Genomic DNA, 20,899 nt, shown 5'->3' with positions numbered 1-20,899 from the left:
ACATTATACATAAGTCAAAATGGAATACTAAAATATAACCCACTGGAAGGCAGGGGAAAGAAAGATAAACAAAAAAAAAGGAGAGAAAGAGAGAATAAAATGACATAATTAAAACTTAATACATCAGTAATTACAAGAAAGGTAAATGGTATAAATATGCCAATTAAAAGACAGAGTTTGCCACAGTGGATTAAAAAAACACAATCTTACTATACGCTGTCTAGAAGAAATTCAGCTCAAATGTAACAATTTAGGCTGGTTGAAAGTAAAATAATGAAAAAAATTTATGCAAACCTTTTTTTTGGTTATTAAATAATTTGTTCATTGTATGACATTTACAAAGAAAACAAAAAGGATAGCAAGATAAAGTAAACTTCAGAACAAAGAAAATTGCCAGAGATGGAGAAGGATATTGTGTAATAATAAAAGGGTCAATACAGCAAGAACACATAGTAATTTTAAATGTGTATGCACCAAAAAGCAAAGTTACCAAATATGTGCAGAAAAACTGATAGAATGGAAAACAAAAATAGGTAAATCCATAATATAGTTGGAGGCCTTAACAACCTTCTCTCAAAATTTGATAGAGCAATTAGAGAAAAAAATCCAAGTGAGACCCCATCTCTAATAAAAAAATAAATAAATGACCAAAGATATGGAACTCAACCACACAATCAACCAATAGGATCTAATCAACATTTATAGAACACTCCACCCAAAAACAGCAGAATATACATTCTTTTCTAGTGCCCATAGAACATACACCAAGATAGACCATAGACTGGTCCATGAAACAAACTTCAACAAAATTTTAAGTTAAAATTACGTAGAGTGTTTTTCTAAACACAATGGAATGAAAGTAGAAATTAATGACAGAAAGATTTTAGGAAAATCTCCAAACACTTGGAACTGAAGAGCATGCTCCATGGATCCAGGAGGAAATTTCAAGGAAAATCAAATGGCACATTGAAATGAACAAAATGAAAACACAACAGGAGATTTCTCATTTCTGGCCAGCATGCAGAAAGCATGGAATTGCCACTCAATCCTAACAAGTAAAAAGTTGGAAAAATGAAAAAATGAACAATTCTTAGATTTGTAAGAGAAGTGAGGATGCAGGGCAAACCACTGGCCCCAAAATCAGAAAGACAGACACGTATAGAGAATCACAACTTACCAGAGCAGAAACCCATGAGCAGAAGCCTCCATGGGAACCAGTGCCAGGGTGGGAAAACCTGAACTGTAATTAACAAATCGCTGGAATCTCAACGTGGACAAGTCAGAGAATTTGAAACTTCAGAGGGATTCAGTTATTGAGGGGCCCTCTACTTTTGTGAGTTTTGCCTGCTAGAGCTCCACCAGTTTATCAAAGCAAATACCAGATTTTTTTAAATGCCTCCATGCTTACAGCAAGGGAGGGAAAAGTGCCATTTTGAAATATGCCAGAGCATTGTACTCTTCTTAACAAAGTCTGCCCTCAGGAGAAACTATTTAACCAGAACCTAAACTGCTGGGGTTTCATCAGTGCCTAACTAACTTGGAGGAAGTAAAATTACCAACTCCAGCTGGCTCTAGTCTTCCTGTGGAACAAAGGAATTACACAATTCCAGCCCCCTCCAGCCATATGGTCATACCTAAGGAGGGGAGTGGAACTGAACAGCACTTGTGAAGTTCACAGTCAAGAGGTACAGGCTCACTAAAAACTGAGGCCTAATCATAAGTAATTACATTACTTAAGGCCTATTTATAGCAGTTTCCTTGACCCAATACATCATGTCCAGCTGTCAGTTAAAAAATTACAAAACATACTAAAAGGCAAAACACAGTTTGGAGTGATAGAAAAAGCACCAGAACAAGACTCAGATATTGGAAGAAATGTTGGAATTATTAGATGAGGAATTTTTAAACAACTGTGATTAATATGCTAAGTGCTCTAATAGACAAAGTAGAAAGCATGCACGAATAGATGGGAAATGTAAGCAGAGAGATGGAAATTCTAGCAAAAAGCCAAAAGGAAATGGTTGACATCAAAACTAATGTAGCAGAAATGAAGAATGCCTTGCCTTTGATGGGTTTTTTAGTAGACTGAACACAGCTTAAGAAAGAATCTGTGTATTTAAAGATAACTCAGTTTAAAACCTCTAAAACTAAAACACAAAGGGGAAAAATTTTGTAAAAATCCAGAATATTTGAGAACTGTGAGAAAACTACAAAAGGCATAACATATGCTTAATGGGAATACCAGAAGGAGAGCAAATATTCAAAAAAATAATGATTGAGAATTTTCCCCAAATTAATGTCAGGCATCAAACCCAGATGCAAAAAGCTCAGAGAACACCATGAAAGATAAATTCCAGACAAACTACACCTAGGCATATTATTTCCAAACTACAGAAAATCAATGATTAAAAAAAAATCCTGAAAGAAGCCACAAGGAGTGGGTGCTGGCCCTTGCATACACAGGAGCAAAGATAATAGTTACATCCTACTGCTTCTCCTAAGAAACTATGCAAGGGTGGAGTGAAATATTTAAAGTGTTGAGGAATAAAAATCAGCCTAGAACTCTGTATCCTGCAAAATTATCCTTAATGTGAGAGAGAAATAAAGACTTACTCATACAAACAGAAATTGAGGGTATTTGTTGCCAGTAAACCTGACTTGCAAAAAACGTTAGAAGTCATTTAAGGAGAAGGAAAATAATATGGGTCAGAAACTCAGATCTACATGAAGAAAAGAAGAGCATTAGAAATGAAGAGATTGGTGAAAGTAAAAAAAAAAAAAAGAAAAAAACCTTGTTTTTCTTGTTCTTAATTGATCTACACGTATATATGCTTATGTTTGCTTAGGTACAAGCAAAATGAATGATAGCGACGATACAAGGGATCGGCAGGAGGAATTAGGATTATTTTGTTATTATAAATTACTCATATTACTTGTGAAGTAGTATAGTGTTATTTGAAAATAGACTTGGGTTGAGCAGCTCTTGGGGAATCGCTCCGGTATGCTCCATGCGGTCGCTGCCACTGCTATGGTCCCCGGTCGGCCGAGAGACCGCGATACTGGTTGCCCGCAGTGTGAGCAGAATTCAATGTGTACCGCTGCCGTGAAGATGGAGGGACCTTTGTCCGTGTTTGGGGACCGCAGCACTGGGGAGGCAATCCGCTCCCGGAACGTTATGACTGCAGCTTCGATTGCCAATATTGTAAAAAGTTCTCTTGGTCCAGTTGGCTTGGATAAAATGTTGGTGGATGATACTGGTGATGTAACCATTGCTAACGATGGTGCACCCATCCTGAAGTTACTGGAGGTAGAACATCCTGCAGCTAAAGTCTTTGTGAGCTGGCTGATCTGCAAGACAAAGAAGTTGGAGATGGAACTACCTCAGTGGTTATTATTGCAGCAGAACTCCTAAAAAATGCAGACGAATTAGTCAAACAGAAAATCCATCCCACATCAGTTATTAGTGGCTATCGACTTGCTTGCAAGGAAGCAGTGCGTTATATCAATGAAAACGTAATTGTTAACACAGATGAACTGGGAAGAGATTGCCTGATTAATGCTGCTAAGACATCCATGTCTTCCAAAATCATTGGAATAAATGGTGATTTCTTTGCTAACATGGTAGGAGATGTTGTACTTGCTATTAAATACACAGATATAAGAGGCCAGCCACACTATCCAGTCAATTCTGTTAGTATTTCGGAAGCCCATGGGAGAAGTCAAACAAACAGTATGCTCATCAGTGACTATGCACTAAACTGTGTGGTGGGATCCCAGGGCATGCCCAAGAGAACTGTAAGTGCAAAAATTGCTTGCCTTGACTTTAGCCTGCAAAAAACAAAAATGAAGCTTGGTGTACAGGTGGTCATTACAGACCCTGAAAAACTGGACCAGATTAGACAGAGAGGATCAGATATCACCAACAAGAGAATTCAGAAGATCCTAGCAACTGGTACCGACATTTTCTAACCACTGGTGGAATTGATGATACGTGTCTGAAGTATTTTGTGAAGGCTGGTGCTATGGCAGTTAGAAGAGTTTTAAAAAGGGGCCTTAAACACATTGTGAAAGCTTCTGGAGCAACTATTCTGTCAAGTCTGGCCAATTTGGAAGGTGAAGAAACTTTTGAAGCTGCCTTAGGACTGGCAGAAGCGGTACAGGAGAGAATTTGTGATGGTGAGCTGATCTTAATCAAAAACACTAAGGCTCGTACATCTGCAACGATTATCTTACGTAGGGCAAATGATTTCATGTGTGATGAGATTGAGCATTCTTAACATGATGCTCTTTGTGTAGTGAAGATAGTTTTGGAGTCAAAATCCGTGGTTCCAGGTGGGGATGCTGTAGAAGTAGCCCTTTCCATATACCTTGAAAATTATGCAACCAGCATGGGGTCTTGGGAACAGATTGCTACTGCAGAGTTTGCAAGATCACTTCTTGTTATTCCTAATACACTGGCAGTTAATGCTGCCCAGGACTCTACAGATCTGGATGCAAAATTAAGAGCTTGTCATAATGAGGCTCAGGTTAACGCAGAACGTAAAAATCTAAAATGGATTGGTCTTGATTTGAGGAATGGTAAATCTCGAGAAAACAAACAAGCAGGAGTTTTTGAACCAACATAGCTAAAGTTAAGAGTTAGAAATGTACATGCCCCGTTCCAAGTTGGCCGAATAAGAACAGCTCCAGTCTGCAGCTCCCAGCGTGATCAACGCAGAAGACAGGTGATTTCCGCATTTCCAACTGAGCCTCCGCTGGTGATACCCAGGCAAACAGGGTCTGGAGTGGACCTCCAGCAAACTCCAATAGACCTGCAGCTGAGGGACCTGACTGTTAGATGGAAAACCTAACAAACAGAAAGGAATAGCATCAGCATCAACAAAAACGACATCTACACCAAAACCCCATCTGTAGGTCACCGATATCAAAGACCAAAGGTAGATAAAACCACGAAAATAGGGAGAAACCAGAGCAGAAAAGCTGAAAATTCTAAAAACCAGAGTGCCTTTTCTCCTCCAAAGGATTGCAGCTCCTCGCCAGCAATGGAACAAAACTAGATGGAGAATGACTTTGAGAAGTTGACAGAAATAGTTTCAGAAGGTCGGTAACAACAAACTTCTCCGAGCTAAAGGGGGATGTAAGAACCCATCGCAAGGAAATTAAAAATCTTGGAAAAAGATTAGACGAATGGCTAACTAGAATAAACAGTATAGAGAAGACCTTAAATGACCCAATACAGCTGAAAACCATGCCAAGAGAACGTGACACATCCACAAGCTTCAAAAGCCAATTCGATCAAGTAGAAGAAAGAGTATCAGTGATTGAAGATCAAATTAATGAAATAAAGTGAGAAGAGAAGTTTAGAGAAAAAAGAGTAAAAAGAAATGAACCAAGCCTTCAAGAAATATGGGACTATGCGAAAAGACCAAATCTACATTTGATTGGTGTACCTGAAAGTGACAGGTAGAATAAAACCAAGATGGAAAACACTCTTCAGGATATTATCCAGAAGAACTTCCCCAACCTAGCAGGGCAGGCCAACATTCAAATTCAGGAAATACAGAAAATGCCACAAAGATACGCCTCGAGAAGAGCAACTCTAAGACACATAATTGTCAGATTCACCAAGGATGAAATGAAGGAAAAAATGTTAAGGTCGGCCAGAGAGAAAGGTCAGGTTACCCACAAAGAGAAGCCCATCAGACTAACAGCGGATCTCTCAGCAGAAACACTGCAAGCCAGAAAAGAGTGCAGGCCAATATTCAACATTCTTAAAGAAAAAAATTTTCTACCAAGAATTTCATATACAGCCAAACCAAGTTTCATAAGTGAAGGAGAAATAAAATCCTTTACAGACAAGCAAATGCTGAGAGATTTTGTCACCACCACACCTGCCTTACAAGAGCTCCCGAAGGAAGCACTAAACATGGAAAGGAACAACCCGTACCAGTCACTGCAAAAACATGCCAAATTGTAAAGACAATCGATGCTATGAAAAACTGCATCAATTAACGGGCAAAATAACCACTAAACATCATAATGACAGGATCAAGTTCACACACAACAATATTAACCTTAAATGTAAATGGACTAAATGCCCTAATTAAAAGACCCAGACTGGCAAATTGGATAAAGAGTCAAGAGCCATCAGCATGTTGTATTCAGAAGACGCATCCCACATGCAAAGACACACATAGGCTCAAAATAAAGGGATAGAGGAAGACCTACCAAGCAAATGGAAACCAAAAAAAAGAAAGGGTTGCAATCCTAGTCTCTGATAAAACAGACTTTAAACCAACAAAGATCAAAAGAGACAAAGAAGGCCATCACATAATGGTAAAGGGATCAATTCCACAAGAAGAGCTAACTATCCTAAATATATATGCACCCAACACAGGAGCACCCAGATTCATAAAGCAGCCCCTTAGAGACCTACAAAGAAACTTAGACTCCCACACAATAATAATGGGAGACTTTAACACCCACTGTCAATAATAGACAGATCAACGAGACACAAGGTTACAAGGATATCCAGGACTTGAACTCAGTTCTGCACCAAGCAGACCTAATAGACATCTACAGAACGCTCCACCCCAAATCAACAGAATATACATTCTTCTCAGCACCACATCACACTTATTCCAAAATTGACCATATAATTGGAAGTAAAGCACTCCTCAGTAAATGTAAAAGAACAGAAATCACAATAAACTGTCTCTCAGACCACAGTGCAATCAAATTAGAACTCAGGATTAAGAAACTCTCTCAAAACCACACAACCACATGGAAACTGAACAACCTGCTCCTGAATGGCTACCGGTAAATAACAAAATGAAGGCAGAAATAAAGATGTTCTTTGAAACCAATGAGAACAGAGACACAACGTACCAGAATCTCTGGGACACATTTAAAGCAGGGTGTAGAGGAAAATTTATAGCACTAAATGCCCACAAGAGAAAGCAGGAAAGATCTAAAATTGACACCCTAACATCACAATTAAAAGAACTAGAGAAGCAATAGAAAACACATTCAAAAGCTAGCAGAAGGCAAGAAATAATAAGATCAGAGCAGAACTGAAGGAGATAGAGACACAAAAAAACCTTAAAAAATCAATGAATCCAGGAGCTGGTTTTCTGAAAAGGTCAACAAAATTGATTGACTGCTAGCAAGGCTAATAAAGAAGAAAAGAGAGAAGAATCAAATAGATGCAACAAAAATGATAAAGGGGATATCACCACCAACCCCACCGAAATACAAACTACCATCAGAGAATACTATAAACACCTATACTCAAATAAACTAGAAAATCTAGAAGAAATGGACGAATTCCTGGACACATACACCCTCCCAAGACTAAACCAGGAAGAAGTTGAATCCCTGAACAGACCAAATTGAGGCAATAATTAATATCCTACCAACCAAAAAAAGTCCAGGACCAGATGGATTCACAGCCAAATTCTACCAGAGTAAAAAGAGGAGCTGGTACCATTCCTTTTGAAACTATTCCAATCAATAGAAAAAGAGGGAATCCTCCCTAACTCATTTCATGAGGCCAGCATCATCCTGATACCAAAGCCTGGAAGAGACACAACAAAAAAGAGAATTTTAGACCAATATCCCTGATGAACATCGATGCAAAAATCCTCAATAAAATACTGGCAAACCGAATCCAGCAGTACATCAAAAAGCTTATCCAGCATGATCAAGTTGGCGTCATCCCTGGGATGCAAGGATAGTTCAACATAAGCAAATCAATAAATGTAATCCAGCATATAAACAGAACCAACAAAAAAACCACACAATTATCTCAATAGATGGAGAAAAGGTCTTTGAAAAAATTCAACAGCCCTTCATGCTAAAAACTCTCAATAAATTCGGTATTCATGGAACGTATCTCAAAATAATAAGAGCTATTTATGACAAACCCACAGCCAATAACATACTGAATGGGCAAAAACTGGAAGCATACCCTTTGAAAACTGGCACAAGACAGGGATGCCCTCTCTCACCACTCCTTTTCAGCATAGTGTTGGAAGTTCTGGCCAGGGCAGTCAGGCAAGAGAAAAAAAATCAAGGTATTCAATTAGGAAAAGAAGTCAAATTGTCCCTGTTTGCAGATGACATGATTGTATATTTAGAAAACCCCATCGTCTCAGCCCAAAATCTCCTTAAGCTGATAAACAACTTCAGCAAAGTCTCAGGATACAAAATCAATGTGCAAAAATCACAAGCATTCCTATATACCAATAACAGACCAATAGAGAGTCAAATCATGAGTGAATTCCCATTCACAGTTGCTACAAAGAGAATAAAATACCTAGGAATCCAACTTACAAGGGATGTGAAGGACCTCTTCAAGGAGAACTATAAACCACTGCTCAACGAAATAAAAGAAGACACAAACAAATGGAAGAACATTCCAGGCTCATGGATAGGAAGAATCAATATCATGAAAATTGCCATACTGCCCAAGATAATTTATAGATTCAATGCCGTCCCCATCAAGTTGCCAATGACTTTCTTCATAGAATTGGAAAAAATAAAAAATAAAAAAATAAACTACTTTAAAGCTCATATGGAACCAAAAAAGAGTCCACATTGCCAAGACAATCCTAAGCCAAAAAAACAAAGCTGGAGGTATCATGCTACCTAACTTCAAACTATACGACAAGGCTACAGTAAACAAAACAGCATGGTACTGGTGCCAAAACAGAGATCTAGACCAATGGAACAGAACAGAGGCCTCAGAAATAACACCACATATCTACAATCATCTGATCTTTGGCTAACCTTACAAAAACAAGCAACAGGGGAAAGGATTCCCTATTTAATAAATGGTGCTGGGAAAACTGGCTAGCCATATGTAGAAAGCTGAACCTGGATCCCTTCCTTACACCTTATACAAAAATTAATTCAATATGGATTAAAGACTTAAATGTTAGACCTGAAACCATAAAAACCCTAGGAGAAAACCTAGACAATACCATTCAGGACATAGGCATGGGCAAGGACTTCATGACTAAAACACCAAAAGCAATGGCAACAAAGCCAAAATAGACAAATGGGATCTAATTAAACTAAAGAGCTTCTGCACAGAAAAGAAAAAAAAAAAAAAAAAGAACTACCACCAGAGTGAACAGGCAACCTACAGAATGAGAGAAACTTTTTGCAATCTACCCATCTTACAAAGGGCTAATATCCAGAATCTACAAAGAACTTAAACAAATTTTCAAGAAAAAAACAAACAACCCCATCAAAAAGTGGGCAAAGGATATGAACAGACACTGCTCAAAAGACATTTATGCAGCCAACAGACACATGAAAAAATGTTCATCATCACTGGTCATTAGAGAAATGCAAATCGAAACCACAATGAGATGCCATCTCACACCAGTTAGAATGGTGATCATTAAAAAGTCAGGAAACAACAGATGCTGGAGAGGATGTGGAGAAATAGGAAGGCTTTTACTCTGTTGATGGGAGCGTAAATTAGTTCAACCATTGTGGAAGACAGTGTGGCGATTCCTCAAGGAGCTAGAACTAGAAATACCATTTAACCCAGTGATCCCATTACTGGGTATATACCCAAAGGATTATAAATCATGCTACTATAAAGACACATGCACACGTATGTTTATTGCAGCACTATTCACAATAGCAAAAACTTGGAACCAACCCAAATGTCCACCAATAATAGACCAGATTAAGAAAATGTGGCACATATTCACCATGGAATACTATGCAGCCATAAAAAAGGGTGAGTTCGTGTCCTTTGCAGGGATGTGGATGAACCTGGAAACCATCATTCTGAGCAAACTATCGCAAGGACAGAAAACAAAATACCGCATGTTCTCACTCATAGGTGGGAATTGAACATTAAGAACACTAGGACACAGGGAGGGGAACATCACACACTGGGGCCTGTCATGGGGTGGAGAGCTGCAGTGGGAGGATAGCGTTAGGAGAAATACACAATGTAAATGACTAGTTAATGGATGCAGCAAACTAACGTGGCACATGTATACCTATGTAACAAACTTGCATGTTGCACACATGCACCCTAGAACTTAAAGTATAATAAAAAATAAATAAATAAGAGTTTGAAATTTGCAACTGAAGCTGCAATTGCCATTCTTCAAATTGATGATCTTATTAAATTACATCCAGAAAGTAAAGATGATAAACATGTAGGTTATGAAGATGCTGTTCACCCTGGAGCCCTTAATGATTGATCTAATGTCTCTTTTATTTATAACAATGTTAAATGCAATTGTCTTGTACGTTGAGTTAAGTATTATACATTAAAGTGCAACAAGCTGAAAAAAAAAAGAAAGGAAAAGAAAATAGACTTGGGTTAGCTATAAATGTATGTTTCAAACTCCAGAGCAATCACTTAAAAATGTGTTTTAAAAAGGAAAATTGATATGCTGAGAAAGGAGATAAAATGGAATCATATAAAATGCCCAGTTAAAAATTTCAAAAGGCAGAAAAGAGTGGAAGAAAAAATATGAACAAAGAACAAGAGTAATAGACAGAAGACAACAGTAATAAACACTGTAGATGTTAATGCAACTATAGCAAAATTACTTTGAACAACAGTGGTGTAAATGTACCTATTAACAGATGGAGATCAGAGTGAATCAGAGACAAGACCAAAATATATGTTGTCTACAAGAAATGCACTTTAAATATGAAAAGACATATGGATTAAAAATAAATATGAATAAGTGGAGAAAGATATACCATGCTAACACTAAGCAAAAGAAAGCAAAAGTGTCTCTATTCATTTCAGACAAAACAAACTTCATACTAGTATATTTATTCCGTCTCAAAAAAATAAAAAAATAAATAAATAATAAAAAAACAGAAATAAATAGAAACATGACATAGTTATAAAGGAGTCAATTCTCCAAAATAATATAACAATCTTTAATTTGTATGAGCCTAACAACAGAGTGTCAAAATATATGAGGCAAAAACCTACGGAACTACAAGGAAAAATAGATGAATCCACTATTACAGTTGGAGACTTCAACACCCTTCTATCAGAAATGAACAGATTCAGCAGGCATAAAATCAGTAAGGATATAGTTGAACTAAAAATACCACCAATCAACTGTATATAATTAACACCTTTAGACTACTTAATGCAACAATAGCAGAGTACACATTCTTCTCAAGTACACATGGAACCTTCACCAAGATACACCACATCCTGGGCCATAAAACACACCTTAACAAATTTAAGAGAATTAGGAATCATATGATGTCAGCTCTCAGACCAAAATGGAGTTAAACTAAAAACAAATAACACAAAGATATCTGGGAAACCTCAAAACTTGCAGATTAAACGACATATTTCTAAATAACACGTGAGTTGGAGATAAAATCTCATTGGAAATTTTAAAATATTTTTTAAAAGATCAAAATTAAAACAAAACTTATTAGAACTCTGGAATGCAGCAAATGCAGTTCTTAGATGAAAATTGATAGCATCAAAAATAAAAAAAAAAAATTAGCCGGGCATGGCAGCAGGCACCTGTAGTCCCAGCTCTTAGGGAGGCTGAGGCAGGAGAATGGCATGAAACTGGGAGGCAGAGCTTGCAGTGAGCCGAGATCTCACCACTGCACTCCAGCCTGGGTGACAGAGCAACTCCATCTCAAAAAAAAAAAAAAAAAGGGAAAGAAAAAAAAGAAAATTGATAGCATTGACTGCATATATTAGCAAAGAAGAAAGATCTGAAATCAGTAATCTAAGGCTATGCCTTAGGAAAAAAAGAGCAAATTAAATTCAAAGCAAGCAGGAAAACACATTAAAATTAGAGCAGAAATCAATAAAATTGAAAACAGAAGATCAATAGAGAAAATAAATAAAACCAAAAGTTGGTCTTTGGAAAAGATCAATAAAATTAATATGCCTCTAGTCAGGCTATCTAAGGGGAAAAAAAGATGACACAAATTACTAACATCACAAATGAAGAAACACATTAAAAGAATAGTAAGGAAATACTAGGAACAAGTCTATGCCCACAAATCCGATAATCTACATAAAACAGACCAATTACTTGAAAGATACTACCTGCCAAAATGCACGCAAGAAGAAATAGGCAATCTAAACAGTCCTGTATCAAATAAATTGAATCAATAATTAATAATTTTCCCAAAGGGAAAGGACTAGGCCAAGATACATTCACAGGTGAATTCTTTTTTTTTTTTTTTTTTTTTTTTTTTTTTTGAGACGGAGTCTCGCTCTGTCGCCCGGGCTGGAGTGCAGTGGCGCGATCTCGGCTCACTGCAAGCTCCGCCTCCCGGGTTCACGCCATTCTCCTGCCTCAGCCTCCCGAGTAGCTGGGACTACAGGCGCCCACAACCGCGCCCGGCTAATTTTTTTTTTTTTTGTATTTTTAGTAGAGACGGGGTTTCACCGTGGTCTCGATCTCCTGACCTTGTGATCAGCCCGCCTCGGCCTCCCAAAGTGCTGGGATTACAGGCGTGAGCCACCGCGCCCGGCTCATTCACAGGTGAATTCTAAAAAACATTTAAAGAAGAAATTATACCAATTCTCTACACTCTCTTTCAGAAGATAGAAGCAAAAGGAAAATTTTCTAACTCATTCTATGAGGCCAGAATTACCTTATACCAAAACCAAACAAAGATATTACAAGAAAAGAGAATTATAGATCAGTATGTTTCATGAACATAGATGCAAAAGTTATCAAAAAAATGTTAGCAAATCAAATCCAACAATATATAAAAAGAATTTTACACTGCAAAGAAGTAGGATTTATTCCATGTATGCCAGCCTGGTTCAACATTAAAAAATCAAATAATGTAATCCATTACAACAAATTAAAGAAGACAAATTACATGATCATATCAATAGATACAGAAAATTTATTTCACAAAATTCAACATCCACTCATAATTAAAACTTTCACAACCACAGATTGCAAACACTGGAGTTACCTGGAGCACGAAATACATTCTACGACCAGACTGACTAGAATCCATTGAGTTATCTAGCCAGCAGCTCTGCCTGATAGCAGAGCCCAGCTAGTGGTCTTACTAGAGATTGGAACCCAGAAAATACACATCTGGCCAAAATCAGTGGCCCAGACAACTAGAAAACTCACAACAGCTCTGCTTGCCCAGGGTCAGTGAGGGTCATCATCAGTTGTCCCTTCCAGAATCACAGACTACACTAAAGTGAAGGTCCATCCCTAGCAAAGAACACCTGTGAAGGCCAGAGAAAGGCTTTCTTCTCAGATGTTCAGACAACAACACAAGGATGCAGGAATTATGAAGACTCAGGGAACCATGGCATTTCCAAAATAAACTAATAAAATTTCCATGGTGGACCCATAAAAATGGAGATCTATTTATAAAATGACAAAGAATTCAGAATAATACCCATAAAGAAGTTCAGTGAACTAAAAGAATATACAACAAAAAGTTTAATGAAATTTGGTAAACAATGTACAAAGTGAAAAGTTTGACAAAGAAATGGAAACAAAAGAAACAGATAAAAATCCTACAAATGAAGAATACAGTGACTAACGTGAAAAATTTAACAGAAATTTAACAGAAGGCTGCAAGACCAGACTTGATCAAATAGAAGAAAGAATTAGTGAGCTTGAAGACAGAACACTTTAAATCATTCAGAGGAGCAAAAAGACAAAAAAAATAAAGAAAGTCTACGAAAATTAAGGAACACCACCAAGAGACCAAACCTTTGTGTAATAGGACTTACAGAAGGAAGATAAAGAAAAAGGGACAGAAAACATATTTAAATAAATAATACCTAGGATAGAGGAGGAAAAATGACGGATAGGAGGCAGGACTAACTTGCAGCTCCCACTCAGATGGACAGAGCAGCATGTGGAGACCTACATTGTGAACTTTGCTCCAAGAACTACCATAGAATTATACCAGGAAAGCTGAGAGAATCCACACACCCTTTGAAGGAGGTAGATTGCTGTTGCAGGCTCCATGGGACAGCGGAGAAACTGTGAGTCTTCTTGCTTTCTCAGCTGGGAGGCTTGTAGCCTGAGGCAAGTTCTCAGTCCTGCTCACCAGCTTCCTGGAAATAAACTCACTGCTGTTGGGGTGGCACGGCCGGAGTGAGACCAGTCTTTCAGGCTGTAGGCTGCATGGGAGCTGGGTGAGGCCTATAGCTGTTGGATTTCCTCCACTTCCCTGGTGACCTGTGTGACGCAGTAGAGGCAGCCAAAATTCCCCTGGGAACATAACTTTATTGGCCTAGGAACCACACTTCCATCCCCCATTGCAGTTGCAGCAAGCTCTGCCCAAGGAGAGTCTGAGCTCACACATGGCTAACCCTGCCCCCACCTGATGGTCTTTCTCTACCTGCCCTGGTAGCCTAAGACAAAGGACATAATCTCCTGGGAACTTAGGGATACCAGCACAACTGAGAGAACTGAAGATGGATTACATCAGAGGATTCTGAATTGCCAGAAAAAGAATTCAGAAGGTCAACTATTAAACAAATCAAGGAGGCACTAGAGAAAGGTGAAAACCAACTTAAAGATATCAAAAAAGTGATACAGGATATGAATGGAAAAATCCTCATTGAAATAGATAGCATAAATATAAAATGATCACAACTTCTAGAAATGAAGGACACACTTAGAGAACTGCAAAATACCCTGGAATGTCTCAGCAATAGAATCAAACAAGTAGAATAAAGAACTTCAGAGATTGAAGATAAGGCTTTCAAATTAACCCAATCTCAGAAGACAAAGAAAAAAGAATTTAAAAAAAGAACAAAGCCTCCAAGAAGTTTGGGATTATGTTAAATGACCAAACCTAAGAATAATTGGTGTTCCTGAGGAAGAAGAGAAATCTAAAAGTTTGGAAAACATATTTGAGGGAATAATTGAGGAAAACTTCCCCAGCCTTGCTAGATATCAAGACATCCAAATAAAAGAAGCTCAAAGAACACCTGGGAAATTCATCACAAAAAGACTGTCACCTAGGCACATAGTCATCAGGTTATCTAAAGTTAAGACAAAGCAAAGAATCTTAAGAGCTGTGAGGCAAAAGTATCAGGTAACCTATACAGGAAAATCTATCAAATTAACAGCAGATTTCTCAGCAGAAACCCTACAAACTAGAAGAGATTGGGGTCCCATCTTTAGCATACTTAAACAAAACATTTATCAGCCAAGAATTGGGTATCCAGTGAAACTAAGCTTGACAAATGAAAGAAAAATACAGTCCTTTTCAGAAAAACAGATGCTGAGAGAATTTGCCAATACCAAGCCAGCACTACAAGAACTACTAAAAGAAGCTCTAAACCATGAAACAAATCCTCAAAATATACCAATATAAAATCTCATTAAAGCATAAATCTCACGGGACCTATAAAACAATAACACAATGAAAAAAGAAAAACAAGGTATTCAGGCAACAATAGCATTAAGAGTAGAATAGTACCTCACATCTCAATACTAATGTTGAAAGTAAATAGCCTAAAACTCCACTTAAAATATACAGAGTGGCAGAATGGATAAGAATTCATTAACCAAGTATCTGCTGTCTTCAGGAGACTCACGTAACACATAAGGACTCACATAAACTTAAGAAAAGGGTACAAAAAGATATCCCATGCAAATGGACGCTGAAAGCAAGCAAGAAGTAGGTATTCTTTTATCAGACAAAACAAACTTTAAAGCAACAGCAGTTTAAAAAGACAGAGAGGCCAGATGTGGTAGCTCATGCCTATAATCCCAACACTTTGGGAGGCCAAGGTGGGTGGATAACCTGAAGTCAGGAGTTTGAGACCAGCCTGGCCAATGTGGTGAAACTCCATGTCTACTAAAAAAAAATACACAAAATTAGCTGGGTGTGGTGGCAGGTGCCTGTAATCCTAGCTATTCAGGAGATTGAGGCAGAAGAACCACTTGAACCTGGGAGGCAGAGGCTGCAGTGAGTTGAGATCACACTATTGCACTCCAGCCTGGGCAACAAGAGTGAAGCTTCATCTCAAAATAAATAAATAAATAGACAAAGAGAGACATTATGTAATGATAAAAGGACTAGTACAACAGGAAAATATCACAATTCTACATATATATGCACTTAATGCTGGAGATCCCAAATTTATAAAACCAATTACTACTAGACCTAAGAAATGAGATAGGCAGCAACACAATAATAGTGGGGGACTTCAATACTCCACTGACAGCACTAGACAGGTCATCAAAACAGAAAATTAATGACAAAACAATGGACTTAAACTATATCCTAGAACAAAGGGACTTAACATATATTTACAAAACATACTATCCAACAACTGCAGAATATGCATTCTATTCATCAACACATGGAACATTTTCCAAGAGAGACCATATGATAAACAACAGAACAAGTCTCAACAAATTTACGAAAATTGAAATTATAGCAAGTACTCTCTCAGACCATAGTGGAATAAATGAAAATCAACTCCAAAAGCGACCTTCAAAACCATGCAAATGCATGGAAATTAAATAACCTACTCCTAAATGACCATTGGGTCAACAATAAAATCCAGATGGGAATAAATTAATTCCAGAAAATTAATTCCCATCTGGATTTTATTGTTGACCCATTGATGAATGATAATAGTGACATAACCTATCAAAACCTCCGGGATACAGCAAAAGCAGCGCTAAGAGGAACATTTATAACATGAAATGCCTACATAGAAAAGTCTGGAAGATCACTAATAGACAATCTTAGGTCATACCTCAAGGAACTAGAGAAACAGGAACAAACCAAACCCAAACCCAACAGAAGAAAATAAATAACCAAGATCAGAACAAAACTAAATTAAATTCAAAGAAAAGAAAATACAAAAGATATATGAAACAAAAAAAAAACTGGTTCTTTGAAATGATAAATAACATTGATAGACAATTAGTGAGATTTACAATGAAAAAAAGAGGATCCAACTAAGTTCAATTAGAAACAAAACGGGTGAGGCCAGGCATAGTGGCTCATGCCTGTAATCTCAGCACTTTGGGAGGCTGAGCAGGCAGATCACTTGAGGTCAGGAGTTCGAGACCAGCCTGGCCAAAATGCGAAACCTGTCTCTACTAAAAATACAAAAAATTAGCCAGGTGTGGTGGTGGGTGCCTGTAATCCCAGGTGCTCGTGAGTCTGAGGCAGGAGAATCACTTAAACCCAGGAGGCAGAGGCTGCAGTGAGCCAAGATCGTGCCATTGCACTCCAGCCTGGACAACAAAAAAAGAGAGAGAGAAAGAGAGAAGGACAGGGAAGGAAGGAAGGAAGGAAGGAAGGAAGGAAGGAAGGAAGGAAGGAAGGAAGGAAGGAAGGAAGGAAGGAAGGAAGGAAGGAAGGAAGGAAGGAAAGAAGTGGGTGATATTAAAACTGGTACCACAGAAATATGAAAGATCATTCAAGGCTACTATGACCACCTTTACACACATAAAGTAGAAAACCTAGAGGAGGTAGATAAATTCTTGGAAATATACAACCCACCTAGATTAAACCAGGAAGAAATAGAAACTCTGAACAGACTGATAACAAGCAGTAAGATTGAAATGGTAATTTAAAAGTTAACCCAAAACAAAAAGTCCAGGATCAGATGGATTCACAGCTGAATTCTATCGAACATTCAAAGAAGAATTGGTACCAATCCCATTAACGCTATTCCAAAATATAGAGAAAGAGGGAATCCTCCCTAAATCATTCTATGAAGCCAGTATCACCCTAATACCAAAACCAGGAAAAGACATAAAAAAAAAAAAAGAAAACTACACGCCAATATCCCTGATGAACATAGATGCAAAAATCATGAAGAAAATACTATCTAACTGAATCCAACAGCATATCAAAAATATAATTCACCACGATCAAGTAGGTTTCATACCAGGGATGCAGGGATGGTTTAACATACACAAGTCAATAAATGTGATACACCATATCAAAAGAATAAAAAAACAAAAATTACATGGTCATCTCAATAGATGCAGAAAAAGCATCTGACAAAATCCAGCATCACTTTATGATTAAAACCCTCAGCAAAATCGGCATAGAAAGGACATATCTTAAGGTAATAGAAGCCATCTATGAGAAACCCACAGCCAACATTATAATGAGTGGGGAATAGTTGAAACATTCTCCCTGAGAACTGGAACAAGACAAGGATGTCCACTCCCACCACGTCTATTCAACACAATACTGGAAGTCCTAGCCAGAGCAATCAGAAGAGAAAGAGATAAAGGGCATCAAAATTGGTAAAGAGGAAGTCAAACTGTTGCTGTTTGCTGATGACATGATCGTATATCTAGAAAACCCTAAAGATTCATCTAAAAAACTGCTAGAACTGGTAAATGAATTCAGCAAAGTTTCAAGATACAAAACTAACATACACAAATCAGTAGCCCTGCTATACACCAACAGCGACCAAGCTGAGAATCAAATCAAGAACTCAACTCCTTTCACAATAGATGCAAAAAAGTAATAAAATACTTAAGAATATACCTAACCAAGGACGTGAAAGACCTCTACAAGGAAAACTACAAAACACTCGTAAATGAAATCGCAGATGACGCAAACAAATGGAAACACATCCTGTGCTCATGGATAGTTAGAATGAGTATTGTAAAAATGACCATACTTCCAAAAGCAATCTACAAATTCAATGCAATTCCCATCAATATAGCACCATCATTCTTCACAGAACCAGAAAAAAAATCCTAAAATTCATACAGCACTAAAAAAGAGCCCGCATAGCCAAAGCAAGACTAAGCAAAAAGAACAAATCTGAAGGCATTACTTTACTTGACTTCAAGCTACACTAGAAGGCCATAGTAACCAAAACAGCGTGACAGTAGTATAAAAACAAGCATATAAATCAAGGGACCAGAATAAAGATCCCAGAAATAAAGCCAAATACTTAGAGTCAACTGATCTTCAACAAAGCAAACAAAAACATAAAGTGGGGAAAAGACACCCTATTCAACAAATGGTGCTGGAATAATTGGCAAGTCACATGTAGAAGAACGAAACTTGATTCTCATTTCTCACCTTATAGAAAAATCAACTCAAGATGGATCAAAGACTTAAATATAAGACCTGAAACCATAAAAATTTTAGAAGATAGTATTGGAAAAACCCTTCTTGGCATTAGCTTAGGAAAAACCCTTCTAGGTATTAGCTTAGGAAAAGACTTCATGATCAAAAATCCAAAAACGGAATGCAACCAAAACAAATAGGTGGGACTTAATTAAACTAAAATGCTTATGCACAGCAAAAGAACAATCAGCAGAGTAAACAGGCAGCCCACACAGTGCGAGAAAAATCTTCACAATCTATACCTCTGACAAAGGACTGATATCTAGAATCTTCAAGGAACTCAAACAATTCAGCAAGAAAAAGAAAAAACAAACAATCCCATCAAAAAGTGGACTGAGGACATGAATAGATAATTCTCAGTGGGCAAATCACGAGGTCAGTAGATTGAGACCATCCTGGCTAACACGGTGAAACCCCATCTCTACTAAAAATACAAAAAATTAGCTGGGCGTGGTGGCGAGCGCCTGTAGTCCCTGCTACTTGGAAGGCTGAATGGCATGCAGGAGAATGGCATGAACCCAGGAGGCAGAGCTTGCAGTGAGCCAAAGTCATGCCACTGCACTCCACTGCAGCCTGGGCGACACAGCAAGACTCCATCTCAAAAAAAAAAAAAAAAAAAGATATAGAAACTGCCAACAAACATATGAGAAAGTGCTCAACATCACTAATGATCAGGGAACTGCAAATTGAAACCACAATGCAAAACCATCTTACTCCTGCCAGAATGCCCATGATCAAAAAATCAAATGTTGGCATGAATGTGGTGAAAATGGAACACATTTACACTGTTGGTGGGAATGTAAACTAGTACAATCACTATGGAAAACTGTGTGGAGATTCCTCAAAGAACTAAAAGTAGATTTACCATTTGATCTAGCAATTCCACTCCTTGGTATCTACCCAGAGGAAAAGAAGTCATTAGCTTGATGTGATGGTTTATGCCTGTAATCCCAGCACTTTGGGAGGCCAAGACAGGCAGATCATTTGAGTCCAGTCATTCAGTACCAGCCTGGTCAACATGGAGAAGCCCCTGTCTTTACTAAAAATGCAAAAATTAGCCAGGTGTGGTGGCACATGCCTGTAATCCCAGCTACTTGGGAGGCTGAGGCAGAAAAATCACTTGAACCCTGGAGGCAGAGGTTGCTGTGAATTGAGATCATGCCACTGCACCCCAGGCTGAGCAAAGATTCCATCTCAAAAAAAAAAAAAAAGTCATTATACAAAAACGGTACTTGCATATGCATGTTATAGCAGCACAATTCACAACTGCAAAAATATGGAACCAGCCCAAATGCCCATCAATCAACAAGTGGATAAAGAAAATGTAGTACATATATACCATGGAATACTATTCAAACATACAAAGGAATGAAATAAAGGCATTCGCAGCAACCTGGATGGAACTGGAGACCATTACTCTAAGTGAAGTAACTCAGGAAAGGAAAACATCATATCTTCTCAGTCATAAATGGGAGCTAAGCTATGAGCACACAAAGGCATAAGAATGATACAATGAACTTTGGGGACCTGGGGGAAAGGGTGTGGGGTGGGTGAGGGGTAAAAGACTACACACTGGTTACACTGTACACTGCTAAGGTGATGGGTGCACCAAAACCTCAGAAATCACCATGAAAGCACTTATTCACATAAGCAAACACCACCTGTTCCCCAAAAACCTACCAAAATAAAATAAAATAAAAATGTTAAAAAATAATAATACCTAAAAATTTTCCCAGTCTGAGGAGAAGTGACAATACCCAGGTACAAGAAGCACATAGATCCCAATTAAATACAACCA

The 20,899-nt window shown here is 37.9% G+C and overlaps 1 pseudogene; it reads left to right on the top strand.

Moving 5' to 3' along the window:
• Nucleotides 1-233: 233 nt before the first annotated feature.
• Nucleotides 234-10,291, top strand: LOC102144261 (T-complex protein 1 subunit alpha-like; annotated as a pseudogene).
• The last annotated feature ends 10,608 nt before the right edge of the window (nucleotides 10,292-20,899 follow it).

The sequence above is a fragment of the Macaca fascicularis genome, chromosome 3 (assembly GCF_037993035.2).
Source record: "Macaca fascicularis isolate 582-1 chromosome 3, T2T-MFA8v1.1".
NCBI classification, from domain to species: Eukaryota; Metazoa; Chordata; class Mammalia; order Primates; family Cercopithecidae; genus Macaca; species Macaca fascicularis.
The sequence above is the reverse complement of the archived record's forward strand: the minus strand, read 5'-3'. Positions and strand labels throughout refer to the sequence as shown.